Below are 18,540 nucleotides of genomic sequence, written 5' to 3'. Positions count from 1 at the left end.
TACCTTGGACCAACATATTGACGATTTAACACAGAAATTGTGTCGGGACTTGATACAAAAGGCACAATGCCGACTTAAGTACAAGATGAGTAAATCTTTCATTGTTTGTTGTTTGCTCTGAGCGTTTCCTGGGGGATCAGTACTAGATTCCATTGCACTACTGCAGCTTTACTCTATCCCTTGGACCTTCATATTGACGATGAAACACAGAAATAGCATCGGGATTGAATACAAAAGGCACAATGCCGACTTAAGTTCAAGATGAGTAATTCTCCTCATTGCCTCTGGTTTGCTTTGATCGTTTCCTGGGATATAGGTATTATATTCCGATGCACTACTACAGCTTCACTCTATCCCTTGGACCTTCGCATTGTCGATAAAACACAGAAATTGCGTCGGGATTAAACCCAAAAGGCACAATGCCGACATAAGTACAATAAGGTTAAATCTTCTCATTGTTTGTGGTTTGTTAGAGCGTTTACTGGGAGATCAGTATTAGATTCGGATGCACTTCTGCAGCTTTACACTATCCTTTGGACATTCACATTGACGATGAAAGACAGAAATTGAGTCAGGATTTAATATAAAAGCCACAATGCCGACTTAAGTACAAGAAGAGTAAATCTTCTCATTGTTTGTGGTTTGTTTTGAGCGTTTCCTGGGAGATTAGCATTAGATTCCGATACACTACTGCAGCTTTACACTATCCCTTGAACCCTCACATTGACGATGAAACTCAGAAATTGCGTCGGGATTTAATACAAAAGGCACAATGCCGACTTAAGTACAATAAGAGTAAATATTCTTTTCGTTTGTGGTTTGCTTTGAGCGTTTCCTGGGAGATTAGTATTAGATTCCGATGCACTACCTCAGCTTTACTCTATCGATTGGACCTTCACATTGCCGATGAAACACAAAGATTGCGACGGGATTTAATACAAGTGGCATAATACCGACTTGAGTTCAAGAAGATTATATCTTGCCATTGTTAGTGGTTTGCTTTAAGCGTTTCCTGGGAGATCAGTATTAGTTTCCGATGCACTACTGCACCTTTATTCCATCCCGTGGACCATCAGATTGACAATGAAACACAGAAATTGCTTCGGGGATTAAAACAAAATGCACAATGCCGACTTAAGTACAAGAAGGGTATATCATCTCATTGTTTGTGGTTTGCTTTGAGCGTTTCCTGAGAGATCAGTATTAGATTCCGATCGACTACTGCAGCTTTACTCTATCCCATGGACCTTGAAATTGACGATGAAACATAGAATTGGGTCGGGATTTAATACAAAAGTCACAATGCTGGCTTAAGTACAAGAAGAGTAAATCTTCTCATTGTTCGTGCTTTGCTCTGAGTGTTTCCTTGGAGGTCAGTATTAAATTCCGATGCACTACTGCAGCTTCACTATATCCCTTCCACCTTCAGATTGACGATGAAACACAGAAATTGCGTCTTGATTTATAGCAAATGGCACAATGCTGACTTAAGTACATGAACAGTAAATCTTCTCATTGTTTGTGGTTTAGTTTGAGCGTTTCCTTACAAATCAGTATTAGATTCCAATGCACTACTGCAGCTTCACTCTATCCCTTGGACCTTCACATCGACGATGAAACGCAGAAATTGCGTTGGGATTTAATACAAAAGACACAATGCTGAGATAAGTACAAATTGAGTAAATCTTCTCATTGTTTGTGGTTTGCATTGTGCGTTTACTGGGAGATCAGTATTAGATTCCGATGCACTACCGCAGCTTTACTCTATCCCTTGGACCTTCACATTGACGATGAAACACAGAAATTGCTTCGGGATTAAATACAAAAGCACAATGTCGACATCAGTGCAAGAAGAGTAAATACTCTTTGTGTTTGTAGTTTGCTAGAGCGTGTCCTGGGAGATCAGTAATAGATTCCGATGCACTACTGCAGCTTTACTCTATCCCTTGGATCTTAACACTGACGATGAAACAGAGAAATTGCGTCGGGATTTAATTCAAAAAGCACAATGCCGACAAAAGTACAAGAAGAGCTAATCTTCTGATTGTTTTTGGTTTGCTCTGAGCGTTTCCTGGGAGATCAGCATTAGATTCCGATGCACTACTGCTGCTTCACTCTATCCCTTGGATCTTCACATTGACGGTTAAATGCCGAAATTGCGACGGGATTTAATACAAAAGACACCATGCTGACTTATGTACAAGAAGAATTAATCTTCTCATTGTTTGTGGTTTGCTTTGAGCGTTTCCTGGGGGATCAGTATTAGATTCCGATGCAGTACTGCAGTTTTACTCTATCCGTTGGACCTTCACATTGACGATGAAACACAGAAATTGCTTCGGGATATAATACAAGAGGCACAATGTCGACTTCAGTACAAGAAGAGTGAATCTTCTCATTGTTTGTGGTTTGCTTGAGGCGTTTCCTGGGAGATCAGAATTAGATTCCGATGCACTACCGCAGCTTTACTCTTTCCCATGGACCTTCACATTGATGATGAAACACAGAAATGGCGTCAGGATGTAATACAAAAGGCACATTGCCTACTCACGTACCAGAAGAGTTAACTTCTCATTGTTTCTGGTTTGATTTGAATGTCTCCTGGAAGATAAGTATTAGATTCCGATGCACAACTGCAGCATTACTCTACAGGTATCCCTTGGGAATTCACATTGACGATGATACACAGAAATTGCGTCGGGATTTAATACAAAAATCACAATGCCGACTTAAGTACAAGAAGAGCAAATCTTCTCATTGTTTGTTCTTTGCTATGAGCGTTTCCTGTGGGATCAGTATTACATTACGATGCACTACTGCAGCTTTACTCTATCCCTTGAACATTCACATTGAAATTGAATCTCAGAAATAGCTTTGCGATGTAATACAAAACGCACAATGCCGACTTAGGTACAAGAAGGTTAAATCTTCTCATTGTTTGTGGATTGTTTTGAGCGTTTGCTGGGAGATCAGTATTAGATTGCGATACACTACTGCTGCATTACTGTATCCCTTCGACCTTCACATTGAGGATGAAACACAGAAAGTGCGTCGGGATTTAACACAAAAGACACAATGCCGACTTAAGTACAAGTAGAGTGAATCTTCTCATTGTTTGTGGTTTGCTTTGAGCGTTACCCGGCAGATCAGTATTAGATTCCGACGCACTACTGTAGCTTTACTCAATTCCTTGGACCTTCGGATTGACGATGAAAGACAGAAATTGCGTCGGGATTTAAAACAAAAGGCACAATGCTGACTTAAGTACAAGAAGGGTATATCTTCCCATTGTTTGTGGTTTGCTTTGAGCGTTTCCAGGGAGATCAGTATTAGATTCCGATGCACTACTGCAGCTCCACTCTATCCCTTGGTTTTTCACATTAACGAAAAAACACAGAAATTGCGACGGGACTTAATACAATTGACACAATGCCGATTTAAGTACAAGAGGAATTAATCTTCTCATTGTTTGTCGTTTGATTTGAGCCTTTCCTGGGAGATCAGTATTAGATTCCGATGCATACTGCAGCTTTACTCAATCCCTTGGACCTTCACATTGACGATGAAACGCACATATTGCGTCGGGATTTAATACAAGAGGCACAATGCCGTCTTAAGTTCAAGAAGAGTAAATCTTCTCATTGTTTGTGCTCTACTTTGTGCGTCTCTTGGGAGATCAGCATTAGATTCCGATGCACTACTGCAGCATTGCTCTATCCCTCGGACCTTCACATGGACGATGACACGTAGAAATTGTGTCGGGATTTAATACAAAATGCACAATGCCGACGTAAGTACAAGAAGAGTAAATCTTCTCATTGGTTTTGGTTTGCTTTGAGCGTTTCTGTGAGTTCAGTATTAGATTCCGGTGCACTACTGCAGCTTTACTCTATCCCTTGGACCTTCACAATGACGATGAAACACAGAAATTGCGTCAGAATTTAATACAATAGGCACAATGCCGACTCAAGCACAAGAAGAGCAAACCTTCTCATTGTCTTTGGTTTGCTCTGAGCGTTTCCTGGGAGATCAGTACTAGATTCCATTGCACCACAGCAGCTTTACTCTATGCCTTGGACCTTCACAATGACGATGAAATACAGAAATGGCGTCGGGATTTAATACAAAAGGCGCAATGACGACTTAAGTACAAGAAGAGTAAATCATCGCATTGTTTGTTCTTTACTTTGTGCGTTTTTCCGGAGATCAGCATTAGATTCTGTTGCACTACTGCAGCATTACTCTATCCCTTGGACCATCACATTGACGATGAAACACAGAAATTGCGTCGGGATATAATGCAAAATTGTTTGTGGTTTGCTTTGAGCGTTTCCTGGGACATCAGTCCTGGATTCCTGTGCACTACTGCCGCTTTTTCTCTATCCCTTGGACCTTCTCATTGACGATCGAACACAGAAATTGCGTCGGGATTTAATACAAAATGCACAATGCCGACTTAAGTACAAGAAGAGTAAGTCTTCTCATTGTTTGTGGTTTCCTTTGAGCGTTTCCTGGGAGATTAGTATTTGATTCCGATGCACCACTGCGGCTTTACTCTACCCCTTGACCTTCACATTGATGATGAAACACAGAAATTGCGTCGGGATTTAACCCAAAAGGCACAGTGCAGACTTACGTACAAGATGAGTAAATCTTCTGATTGTTTGTGGTTATGTTTGAGCTTTTCCTAGGACATCAGTACTAGATTCCGATGCACTACTGCAGCTTTACTCTATCCCTTGGACCTTAACATTGACGATGAAACAGAGAAATTGCGTCGGGATTTAATTCAAAAGGCACAATGCAGACAAAAGTACAAGAAGAGCTAATCTTCTGATTGTTTTTGGTATGCTTTGAGCGTTTCCTGGGGGATCAGTACTAGATTCCGGTGCACTACTGCGGCTTTGCTCTATCCGTTGGACCTTCACATTGACGATGAAACACAGGATATGAATCGGGATTTAATACGAGAGGCAGAATGCCGACTTAAGTACAAGGAGAGTAAATCTTCTAATTGTTTGTGGTTTTCTTTGAGCGTTTCCTGTGGAATCCGTACAAGATTCCGAGCCACTACTGCAGTTTTACTCTATCCCTTTTACCTTCACATTGACGACGAAACACACAAATTGCTTCGGGATATAATACAAAAGGCACAATGTCGACTTCAGTACAAGAAGAGTAAATATTCTTTTTGTCTGTAGTTCGCTATGAGCGTTTCCCGGGAGATCAGTATTAGATTCTGATGAACTACTGCAGCTCCACCCTATCCCTTGGTTCTTCACAATAACGAAAAAACACAGAAATTGCGACGGGTCTTAATACAAAAGGCACAATGCCGACTTAAGTACAAGAGGAATTAATCTTCTCATTGTTTGTGGTTTGCTTTGAGCGTTACATGGGAGATCAGTATTAGACTCCGATGCACTACTGCAGCTTTACTCAATCCCGTGGACCTTCACTTTGACGATGAAACGCAGATATTGCGTCGGGATTTAATACAAGATGCACAATGCCGACTTAAGTACAAGAAGAGAAAATCTTCTCATTGTTTGTGGTTTGCTCTCAGCGTTTCCTGGGAGATCAGTATTAGATTCCGATGCACTACTGCAGCTTTACTCTATCCCATGGACCTACAAATTGACGAAGAAACACAGAAATTGCGTCGGGATTTAATACAAAAGCCACATTGCCGGCTTAAGTACAAGAAGAGTAAACATTCTCATTGTTTCTAGTTTGATGACAGCGTTTGCTGGGGGATAGGATTCCGATGGACTACTGCAGCTCTACTCTAGCCCATGGACCTTCACATTGATGATAAAACACAGAAATTCCCTCGGGATTAATACAAAAGGCACAATGTCGACTTAAGTACAAGAAGGGTATATCTTCCCATTCTTTATGGTTTGCTTTTAACGTTTCCTGGGAAATCAGAAATACATTCCGATGCACTACTGCAGCTTTACTCTATCCCTTGGAGCTTCACATTGACGATGAAACACAGAAATAGCGTCGGGATTAAATAGAAAATGCACAATGCCGACTTAAGTCCAAATTAGTAAATCTTTTCAATGTTTCTGTTTTGCTTTGAGCGGTTCCTGGGAGATCAGAATTAGATTACGATGAACCACATCAGGTTTACTCTATCCCTTGGACATTCACATTGACGATGAAACACAAAAATTGAGTCTGGATGTAATACAAAAGCCACAATGCCGACTAACCTTTGTGGTTTGCTTTGAGCGTTTCGTGGGAGATCAGAATTACATTCCGATGCTTTACTGCAGCTTTACTCTATCCCTTGGACCTTCACATTGAGGATGAAACGTAGACATCGTGTCGGGATTTAAAGCAACAGGCACATTGCCGACTTACGTACAAGAAGACTGAATCTTCTCATTGTTTCTGGCTTGATTTGAACGTTTCCAGGGAGATAAGCACTAGATTCCGATGCACCACTGCAGCTTTACTCTATCCCTTGGACTTTCACATTGACGATGAACCACAGAAATTTTGTCGGGATATAATACAAATGGCACAACGATGACTTAAGTGCAAGAAGACTAAATCTACTCATTTTTAGTGGTTTGCTTTGAGCAATTACTGGGAGATGAGTATTAGATTCCGATCCACTACTGCAGCTTTACACTATCCCTTGGACCTTCACATTGACGATGATACACAGAAATTGCGTCGGGATTTAATACAAAAGGCACAAAGCAGACTTAAGTACAAGAAAGCAAATCTTCACATTGTTTGCGGTTTGCTTTGAGCGTTTCCTTGGAGATCAGTATTACATTCCGATGCACTACTGCAGCTTTACTGTGTCCCTTGGAATGTCACATAGTCGATGAAACACTGAAATTGCGACGGTATTTAGTACAAAATGCACAATTCCGACTTAAGTACAAGAAGAGTAAATCCTCTAATTGTTTGTGGTTTGCTTTGTGTGTTTCTGGGACATTAGTATTAGATTCTGATGCACTACTGCAGCTTTACTCCATCCCTTGGACCTTCACATTGACGATGAAACAGAAATTGAGACGGGATATAATACAAAATGCACAATGCCGATTTAAGTACAAGAGGAGTATATCTTCTCATTGCTTACGGTTTGTTTTGAGCGTTTCTTGGGAGATCAGTTTTAGATTCCGATGCACTACTGCAGCTTTACTGTATCCCAGGACTTTCACATTATCGATGAAACACAGAAATTCCGTCGGGATTTAATACAAAATGCACAGTGCTGACCTAAGTACAAGAAGAGTAGATCTTCTCATTGTTTTTGGTTTGCTCTGATCGTTTCCTGGAGATCAGTATTAGATTCCGATGCGCTACTGCAGCATTACTCTATCCCTTGGACCTTCACATTGACGACGAAATACAGAAATTGCGTCGGGATTTCATACAAAAGGCACAATGCCGACTTAAGTACAAGAAGAGTAAATCTTCTCATAGTTTGTGGTTTGCTTTGAGCGTTTCATGGGAGATCAGTATTAGATTCCGATGCACTACTGCAGCTTTACTCTATCCCTTGGACTTTCACATTGCCGACGAAACACAGAAATATCGTCGGGCTTTAATACAAAAGGCAAAATGCCGACTTAAGTAAGAGAAGAGTAAATCCTCTCATTGTTTGTGGTTTGCCTTGAGCGTTTCATGGGAGATCAGCATTAGATTTCGATGCGCTACTGCAGCTTTACTCCATCCTTTGGCCTTCACATTGACGATGAAAAACTGAGATTGCGTCGGGATATAATACAAAAGGCACAATGCCGACTTAAGTAAGAGAAGAGTAAATCCTCTCATTGTTTGTGGTTTGACTTGAGCGTTTCATGGGAGATCAGTATTAGATTCCGATGCACTACTGCAGCTTTACTCCATCCTTTGGCCTTCACATTGACGATGAAAAACTGAGATTGCGTCGGGATATAATACAAAATGCACAATGCTGACTCAAGTAAGAGAAGAGTAAATCTTTCACTGTTTGTGGTTTGATTTGAGCGTTTAATGGGAGATCAGTATTAGATTCCGATGCACTACTGCAGCTTGACTTTATCCCTTGGACCTTCACATTGACGATGAAACACACAAATTGCGTCGGGATTTAATACAAAAGGAACAATGAAGACTTAAGTACAAGAAGAGTATATATTCTCATTGTTTGTGGTTTGCTTTGAGCGTTTCCCGGAGATCAGTATTAGATTCCGATGCACTACTGCAGCTTTACCCTATCCCTTGGATACTCACATTGACGATGATACACAGAAATTGTGTCGGGATTTAATACAAAAGGCACAATGCTGACTTAAGTAAGAGAAGAGTAAATCTTCTCATTGTTTGTAGTTTGCTTTGAGCGTTTAATGGGAGATCAGTATTAGATTCCGATGCACTACTGCAGCTTGATTCTATCCCATGGACATTCACATTGACAATGAAACACAGAAATTGCGTCGGGATTTAATACAAAAGGAACAATGAAGACTTAAGTACATGAAGAGTATATATTCTCATTGTTTGTGGTTTGCTTGAGCGTTTCATGGGAGATCAGTATTGGATTCCGAAGCACTACTGCAGATTTGCTCAATGCCTTGGAACAACACATTGACGATGAAACACAGAAATTGCGTCGGGATTTAATGCAAAAGGCACAAAGAGGACTTCAGAACTAGAAGAGTAAATCTTCTCATAGATTGTGGTTTGTTATGAGCGTTTCCTGGGATATCACTATTAGATTCCGGTGCATCACTGCAGCTTTACTCTATCACTTGGACTTCCAAATTGACGATGAAACACAGAAATTGCGTCTTGATATAATACAAAAGGTTCAATGCCGACTTAAGTGCAAGAAGAGTAAATGATCTCATTGTTTATGATTTGCTTTGAGCGTTTCCTGGGAGATCGGTATTAGATTCAGGTGCACTACTCCGGCTTTAATCCATCCCTTGGCCCTTCACATTGACGATGAAACACAGAAATTGCGTCGGGATTTAATACAAAAGGCACAATGCCGACTTAAGTTCAAAATGAGTATATCTTCTCATTGTTCGTTGTTTGCTTTGAGCGTTTCCTGGGACATCAGTATTAGATTCCGATGCACTACTGCAGCTTTACTGTAACCCCTTGACCTTCACATTGACGATGAAACACAGATATTGCGTCGAGATTTACTACAAAAGGCACAATGCCGACGTAAGTAGAAGAAGAGTATATATTCTCATTGCTTGTGCTTTGCTTTGAGAATTTCCTGGGAGACCAGTACTACATTCCGATGCACTACTGCAGCTTTAATCTATCCCTTTGACCTTCACATTGACGATGAAACACAAAAATTGAGACGGAACTTAATACAAAAGGCACAGTGCCGACTTAAGAACAAGACGAGTAAATGTTCTCATTGTTTATGGTTTGCTTTGAGCGTTTCCTGGGAGATCAGTATTAGATTCCGGTGCACTACTCCAGCTTTACTCTATCCCTTGGACCTTCACTTTGACGATGTAAGACAGATATGGCGTCTGGATTTAACACAAAAATGCACAATGACGACTTAAGTACAAGAAGAGTAAATCTTGTCATTGTTTGTGGTTTGCTTTGAGCGTTTCCTGGGAGATCAGTATTAGATTCCGATGCACTACAGCAGCGTTACTATATCGCTTGGACCTTCACATTGACGATGAAACACAGAAATTGCGTCCAGATTTAATACAAAAGGCACAATGCCGACTTACGTACAAGAAGAGAAAATCTTCTCATTGTTTGTGGTTTGCTTTGAACGTTTCCTGGGAGATCAGTATTAGGTTCCGATGCTCTTCTGCAGCTATCCCTTGGACCTTCACATTGACGATGAAACACAGAAATTGCGTCGGGATTTAATACAAAAGGCACAATGCCGACTTAAGTTCAAGAGGAGTAAATCTACTCATTGTTCGTTGGTTGCTTTGAGCGTTTCCTGGGAGATCAGTATTAGATTCCGATGCACTACTGTAGCTTTACTCAATCCCTTGGACCTCCACATTGACGTTGAAACACAGATAATGCGTCGAGATTTACAACAAAAGTCACAATGCCGACGTAAGTACGAGAAGAGAATATATTCTCATTGCTTGTGGTTTGCTTTGACAATTTAATGGGACATCAGTACTACATCCTGATGCACTGCTGCAGCTTTACTCTATCATTTGGACCATCACATTGACGATGAAACACAAAAATTGCGACGGACATTAACACAAAACGCACAGTGCCGACATAAGTACAAGAAGAGTAAATCTTTTCATAGTTTCTGGTTTGCTTTGAGCGTTTCCTGGGAGATCAGTATTAGATTCCGATGCACTACTGCAGCTTTAATCTATCCCTTCGACCTTCACATTGACGATAAAACACAGAAATTGCGTCGGGATTTAATACAAAAGGCACAAATCCACTTAAGTACAAAAAGAGTAAATCTCCTTATAGTTTGTTGTTTGCATCGAGCGTTTCCTGGGAGATCAATATTAGGTTCCGATGCACTACTGCAGCTTTAATCTACCGCTTGGGACTTAACATTGACGATGAATCCCACAAATTGCGTCGGGATTTACCGCAAAATGCACAACACCAACTTATGTAGAAGAAGTGTAAATCTTCTCATTGTTCGCGGTTTGTTTGAGCGTTTCCTCGGAGATTAGTATTAGATTCCGATGTACTACTGCAGCCCTACTCCATATCTTGGACCCTGGCATTGACGATGAAACGCAGAAATGGCGTCGGGATTTAAAACAAAAGGCATAATGCCGTCTTAAGTACAAGAAGAGTTAATCTTCTCATTGTTCGTCGATTGCTTCGAGCGTTTCCTGGGAGATCAGTATTAGATTCCGATGCACTACTGCAGCTTTACTCTATCCCTTGGCCTTTCACATTGACGATGAAACACATAAATTGCGTCGGGATTTAATAGAAAAGGCAGAATCCCGACTTAAATCCAAGGACAGTAAATCTTCTCATTGTATGTGGATTGCTTTGATCGTTTCCGGGGAGCTCAGTATTAGATTCTGTTGCACTACTGCAGCTATACTCTAACCCTTGGACCACCACACTGACGATGACACACAGAAATTGCGTCGGGATTTAATACAAAAGGCACAATGCCGACTTAAGTACAAGAAGATAAAATCTTCTCATTGCTTGTGGTTTGCTTTGAGCGATCCGTGGGAGATCAGTATTGGATTCAAATGCACTACTGCAGCTTTACTCCATCCCTCGGACCTTCACATTGACGATGAAACACAGAAATTGCGTCGGGATTTAATACAAAAGGCAAAATACCGACTTAAGTTCAAAAGGAGTAAATCATTTCTTCGTTTGTGGTTTGCTTTGAGCGTTTCCGGGGGGATCAGTATTGGATTCCGATGCACTACTGAAGCATTGCTCTATCCCCCGGCCCTTCAAATTGACGATGAAACACAGAAATTGCGTCGGTATTTAACGCAAAATGCACAAAGCCGACGTAAGTACAAGAAGAGTAAATCTTCCCATTGTCTTTGGTTTGCTTTGAGCGTTTCCTGGGAGATCAGTATTAGATTCAGATGCACTACTGCAGCTCTACTCCATCTCTTGGACCCTCGCATTGACGATGAAATGCAGAAATGGCGTCGGGATTTAAAACAAAAGGCATAATGCCGTCTTAAGTACAAGAATAGTAAATCTTCTCATTGTTTGTCGTTTGCTTCGAGCGTTTCCTGGGAGATCAGTATTAGATTCCGATGCACTACTGCAGCTTTACTCTATCCCTTGGACCTTCACATTGACGAAGAGACACAGAAATTGCGTCGGGATTTAATAGAAAGGCACAATCCCGAATTAAGTCCAAGAACAGTAAATCTCCTCGTTGTATGTGGTTTGCTTTGAGCGTTTTCGGGGGGCTCAGTATTAGATTCCAATGCACCACTGCAGGTATAATCTATCACCTGGACCTTCACACTGGCGATGAAACACAGAAATTGCGTCGGGATTTAATACAAAGGGCACAATGCCGACTTAAGTACAAGAAGATAAAATCTTCTCATTGTTTGTGGTTCGCTTTTAGCGTTTCCCGGGAGATCAGTATTGGATTCAGATGCACTACTGCAGCTTTACTCTATATCTTGGACCTTCACATTGACGATGAATCACAGATATTGCGTCGGGATCTAATACAAAAGTCATAATGCTGACTTAAGTGCAAGAAGAGCAAATCTTCTCATTGTTGGTTATTTGACTTGGGCGTTTCCTGGGAGATCAGTATTGGATTCCGATGCACTACTGTGGCTTTACTCCATCCCTTGGAGCATCACTTTGATGATGAAACCCAGAAATTGCGTCGGGATTTAATACAAAAGGCACAATGCCAACTGAAGTACAAGAAGAGCAAATCTTTTCATGGTTTGTGGTTTGCTTTGAGCGTTTCCGGGGAAATCAGTATTAGAGTCAGATGCACTACTGCAGCTTTACTCTATCCCTTGGACCTTCACATTGACGATGAAACACAGAAATTGCGTCGGGCTTTAATACAAAATTCAAAATGCCGACTTAAGTACAAGAAGAGTAAATGTTCTCATTGTTTATGGTTTGCTTTGAGCGTGTCCTGGGAAATCAGTATTAGTTTCCGGTGAACTACTCCAGCTTTACTCTTTCCCTTGGACCTCCACTTTGACGATGATTTACAGATATTGCGTCGGGATGTAGCACAAAAGGCACAATGACGACTTAAGTACAAGAAGGGTGAATCTTGTCATCGTTTGTGGTTTGCTTTGAGCGTTTCCTACGATATCAGTATTAGATTACGATGCACTACAGCAGCTTTTCTATATCCCTTGGGCCCTCACATTGACGATGACAGACAGAAATTGCGTCGGGATTTAATTCAAATGGCATAATGCCGACTTAAGGACAAGAAGAGAAAACTTCACATTGTTTGTGGTATGCTTTGAGCGTTTCCTGGGAGATCAGTACTAGATTCCGATGCATTTCTGCAGCTTCACTCTATCCCTTGGACCTTCACATTGACGACGAACCACAGATATTGCGTCGGGATTTAATACATAAGGCACAATGCCGACTTAAGTACAAGAAGAGAAAATCTTCTCTTTGTTTGTGGTTTGCTTTGAGCGTTACCTGGGAGATCAGTATTAGATTCAGATGCACTACTGCAGCCTTAGTCTATCCCTTGGACTTTCACATTGACGATGAAACACAGAAATTGCGTCGGGATTTAATACATAAGGCACAATACCGACTTAAGTACAAAAAGGGCAAATCTTCTCATAGTTTGTGGTTTGATTTGAGCGTTTCTTGAGAGATCAGTATTAGATTCCTATGCACTACTGCAGCTTTACTCTATCCCTTGGATCTTAACATTGACGATGAAACACAGAAATTGCGTCGTGATTTAATACAAAAGGCACAGGGCTGACTTAAGTACAAGAAGAGCAAATCTCCTCATTGCTTGTGGTTTGCTTTGAGCGTTTCCTGGAGATCAGTATTAGATTCCGATGCACTACTGCAGCTTTCCTCTATCCCTTGGTCCTTCACCCTGACGATGAAACACAGAAATTGCGTCGGGCTTTAATATAAAATTCACAATGCCGACTTAAATACAAGGAGAGTAAATGTTCTCATTGTTTATGGTTTGCTTTGAGCGTGTCCTGGGAAATCAGTATTAGTTTCCGGTGAACTGCTCCAGCTTTACTCTATCCCTTGGACCTTCACATTGACGACAAACCACAGAAATTGCGTCGGGATTTAAAACAAAAGTCACAATGCCGACTTAAGTACAAGAAGACCAAAACTTCTCATTGTTTGTGGTTTGCTTTGAGCGTTTCCGGGGAGCTCAGTATTAGATTCAGATGCACTACTGCAGCTATACTCTATCCCTTGGACCTTCACATTGACGTTGAAACACAGAAATTGCGTCGGGATTTAATACATAAGGCACAATGCCGACTTAAGTACAAGAAGAGAAAATCTTCTCTTTGTTTGTGGTTTGCTTTGAGCGTTACCTGGGAGATGAGTATTAGATTCAGATGCACTACTGCAGCCTTAGTCTATCCCTTGGATCTTAACATTGACGATTATACACAGAAATTGCGTCGGGATTTAATACAAATAGCACAATGCCGACTAAAGGACAAGAAGAGTAAATTTTCTTATTGTTTGCTATTAGCCTTGAGCGTTTCCTGGGGGATCAGTATTTGATTCCGATGCACTACTGCAGCTTTACTTTATCCCTTGGACCTTCACATTGACGATGATTCACAGAAATTGCGTCGGGATTTAATACAAAAGGCAGAATGCCGACTTAAGTACAAAAAGAATAAATCCTCTCATTATTTGCGGTTTGCTTTGAGCGTTTCCTTGGAGATCGGTATTAGTTCCGAAGCACAACTGCAGCTTTACTCTATCCCTTGGAGCTTCACATTGACGAAGAAACCCAGAAATTGTTTCGGGATTTAATACAAATGGCACAATACCGACTTAAGTACAAGAGGAGTAAATCTTCTCATTGTTTGTGGTTTGCTTTGAGCGTTTCCTGGGGATCAGAATTAGATTCCGACGCACTGCTGCAGCTTTACTCTATCCCTTGGACCTTCGCATTGACGATGAAACACAGAAATTGCGTCGGGATTTAATACAGTAGGCACAATGCCGACATAAGTACAAGTGGAGTAAACTTTCTCAACGTTTTTGGTTTGCTTTGAGTGTTTCCTGGGAGATGAGTATTAGATTCCGATACACAACTGCAGCTTTACTCTATCCCTTGGACTTTCACATTGACGATGAAGCACAGAAATATCGCCAGGATATAGTACAAAAGGCACCTAGCCGACTTAAGTACAAAAAGAGTAAATCTTCTCATTGTTTGTGATTTGCTTTGAGCGCTTCCTGGGAGATCAGTATTAGATTCCGATGCACTACAGCAGCGTTACTATATCCCTTGGACCCTCACATTGACGATGAAACACAGAAATTGCGTCGGGATTTAATAGAAAAGGCACAATGCCGACTTAAGTACAAGAAGAGCAAATCTTCTCATAGTTTGTGGTTTGCTTTGAGCGTTTCCTGAGAGATCAGTATTAGATTCCGATGCACAACTGCAGTTTTACTCTATCCCTTGGAACTTAACATTGACGATAAAACACAGAAATTGCGTCTGGGTTTAATACAAATGTGCACAATGTCGTCTTAAGGACAAGAAGAGAAAATCTTCGCATTGTTTGTTATTTGCCTTGAGCGTCTTCTGGGTGATCAGTATTATATTCTTTAAGGAACCATTTGCACTCGAGCACAGACAATATTTAATTTAGTTAACTTAGATTATATGTATCGATTTTTTAAGACAAGAGAATGCAAAATAGAGCAATTAACACCGCTCTCTTGTCACAGCGTGTGGGCATCAACACTCTCATGTCATTCGTTGTCCTAGAAGGACTTAATATTTTGTGCGGCTCCACAGTGGGCTATATTGATATTTATTAGCAGAAAAGAGGCGCAGAATTAATAAGTCGCTCTCATTTGTGAATGATCTGCCATTATTTATCTAGAATTTTACGTAAGTGTAATTTATATCGTAATGTATATGTTGAAATGAATATATGTTTATTTAATCTTATGCTTTGCTTTGTTTTAGTAGTTTTAGTCGCTCCATTTTCATGATTGATGCTGAGGTCAGATATCAGACTCTGTCTACAAAAAAAATATATAATGAGCCCTGGCTACGTTCCGTACATCTTCGGACGTGCGAAGCTCGATAAATTCACGGCGTAAAATTTTAATCCTCAATTACTTATCCAAACAAACAATCATTATTATTACAAATTATTATTATTATATTTTATTATCATTTTATTTTATATGTTTTATTTGTTACATTGGCGACTATGTGCCAGGACTCATTATTGTATCTGTACTACAACTAATTGTTCTTTTTCATGTACATCCTGACCGGGCAACAAACTATGTGATGAGAATATTGAAGAAAACGAATCAAATCTGGAGACAATTTGGACTGGAAATGCAATCAAGACGACATGTACGGTAAGACGCAGCACTTGCTCATCCATAATTGATTCCAAGTACATTTTTCATTCAAAATTATTTTTCTCAGCATTAAATTCAGTATTCAGTTTCCATTCAGTAATTTTTTCTAAATTCCACGAAATCTCATTATTCAGACGATTACATTCCGATCCAACAATACGCAAGTTACATTGCACAATATGGCCGACATTGTACAAGATTCAAGCAACATGGCTAGTCACCATTAACACGTATGCTACTTTCGATCTTTAAAGTCATCTCTCAATCATTCTCAGTCATTTAAACACACACATAGGCAGTACATTTTCACACTACGCGTTTAAACGATTTTTTTTCTTGCACACAATTTATTCACGATATGGTAAAAACTCGACACCAGTACACAATGGAACAACAATCAAGTAATGCAAACATGGATACACAGACACAGTCAGACACAGAAATTAATACAGACACGCAAACGCATCAAAATAATCTGCTACACATACACACAAACGCCGAAAGGAGCAACTCCGAACCAAACCTGAGAGACCACGTCACGTCTAATGACGCGGCGGGGACAAGCTCATTTTGCAATCAAAATTTTGGCGCTATACTGAATTCAATTTTGGAAGGCATATCCAATATTAAGCAAGATAATGACGAAAAATTCTCACAATTAATGACAGACAATGCAGCCTTCAGGAATGACATAAAATCAGACTTCGCCACACTGACTCAAAAGGTAGATGAAATTAATACACGTCTTTCCAAACAGGTCGACGATCTTACGGAAAAATTCGAAAATTTAGAGTTACGACAAAGCGACAATGCCAATCACATCCATGACTTGACAAAAACCTGTGAAACTATTAATTGCAAACTAGAATCAAACACGCATGCATGTGACGAAATTAATTTAAAGGTGAATACAATAGAAACAAACGTAGCTGACATTCACAAACAGATTCACACAACAATACAGATAGAGGCTGAACCCCATTTGTCTCGCATTAATTCACAATTTAAAGGATGGACGGCACACAAAGACGAAATTTTTGAAGAATGTATACAAAACAAATTGCCACATATTGTGCACGATTCTGTAGTGGAATACATGAACAACAATAGACAAGTAATCGATGACGATATGCAAACAAAGACAACTCAATGCCAAGCACAACAGAATAGTACACCCACTACACATTTTTACACACACAGAAGAAAATCTCGATTCGGAAATGAACACATGCACACACACGAATTTCCACACTCAAATACACAATACACTGACACGCATAGCAACAGATACCCATCACCTGAAATACAATACAATTATTCTGATGAAGAACCATGTACACACAGGGAAGAATTCAATGATTGCACGGAAAGAAACAGACGAACACGTAACAAAGAAGAAGAAAGTCTATTCAAGCACCGTAAATTCCAACCTTTTATACCAGGCAAAAACACTGTACACCCAGTCATTTTCTTAAAAGCTTTTAGGAACGCATTCCCACGTTCGTGGAGCGACCACAAACGCATTGCGTACGTTGTGGATTACATTCAAGGGGACGCTGCTGTCTGGGCTTACCATGAAAGCGACAGATGTGTAACATACGAGCAGTTTGAACGCGCCTTCTTGAATAAGTTTTGGTCACCCACTGTGCAGGAACGCATCCGCAAACAAGTCACTGAACCCGAACACTTCAATCCTAAAAACGGCAACCTGCGCAGATATTTCGAGAAGTACCTAAACATGACACACTTCCTTAATGAACCAGTGAAACCAAAAGATGTGATCCGATCACTGAAAGCAAGACTTCCTTTTAATATTAAAGAGAAATTACTGTACTTACCGGACGACGATCCTGAATATTTTTTGGAAAAGTTAGATGCTGTTGATTTACTATATGAAGAACAAGAACCAACACACAACTCACGCAGTAGGAATCAACATGTCTACATTGCTACATTACCAAACACACAGCAAAATTCACAACACACAGTAAACATGCAAAACAGTCACCACAACTCACAGCTGCACACAAACAACAACTACGACTATACACAGGGAGATAACCCGTACAAAAAACGAAGAAACAACAATTTTAATTCAAGAAGGAATAGTGGAAACAACAACGCACACAAAGCAAAACAGAAACACTGGCAAAGAAACAACAACACAGATTACACAAGAAATGGAACACTTACACCACACTTTAATCAGAACGACAACCAGTATTATGTGAGACAGTGGCAAACACCGCAACCGCCACCACAAAATCATGTTCAGATGCCACAAGGGAATTTTGTGCAAACAAGCAACACAAACCAACAAGTGACTTCAGCCAACCGAAAACAGACAGGTGATTGGCAAAGACAATATCCAAATGTAAATATTATTGAGGTAGCTAATGAAACTACAACTACACTTACCAATGACCAGACAAACCAGGTAAACTAGAACCAGTCATTACTGAGCCCCAGGTCGTGACTGAGGAACATTTG

This window comes from Schistocerca piceifrons, unplaced genomic scaffold (genome assembly GCF_021461385.2).
Source record: "Schistocerca piceifrons isolate TAMUIC-IGC-003096 unplaced genomic scaffold, iqSchPice1.1 HiC_scaffold_2343, whole genome shotgun sequence".
Lineage (NCBI taxonomy): Eukaryota > Metazoa > Arthropoda > Insecta > Orthoptera > Acrididae > Schistocerca > Schistocerca piceifrons.
This window is presented reverse-complemented; position numbering follows the sequence as displayed.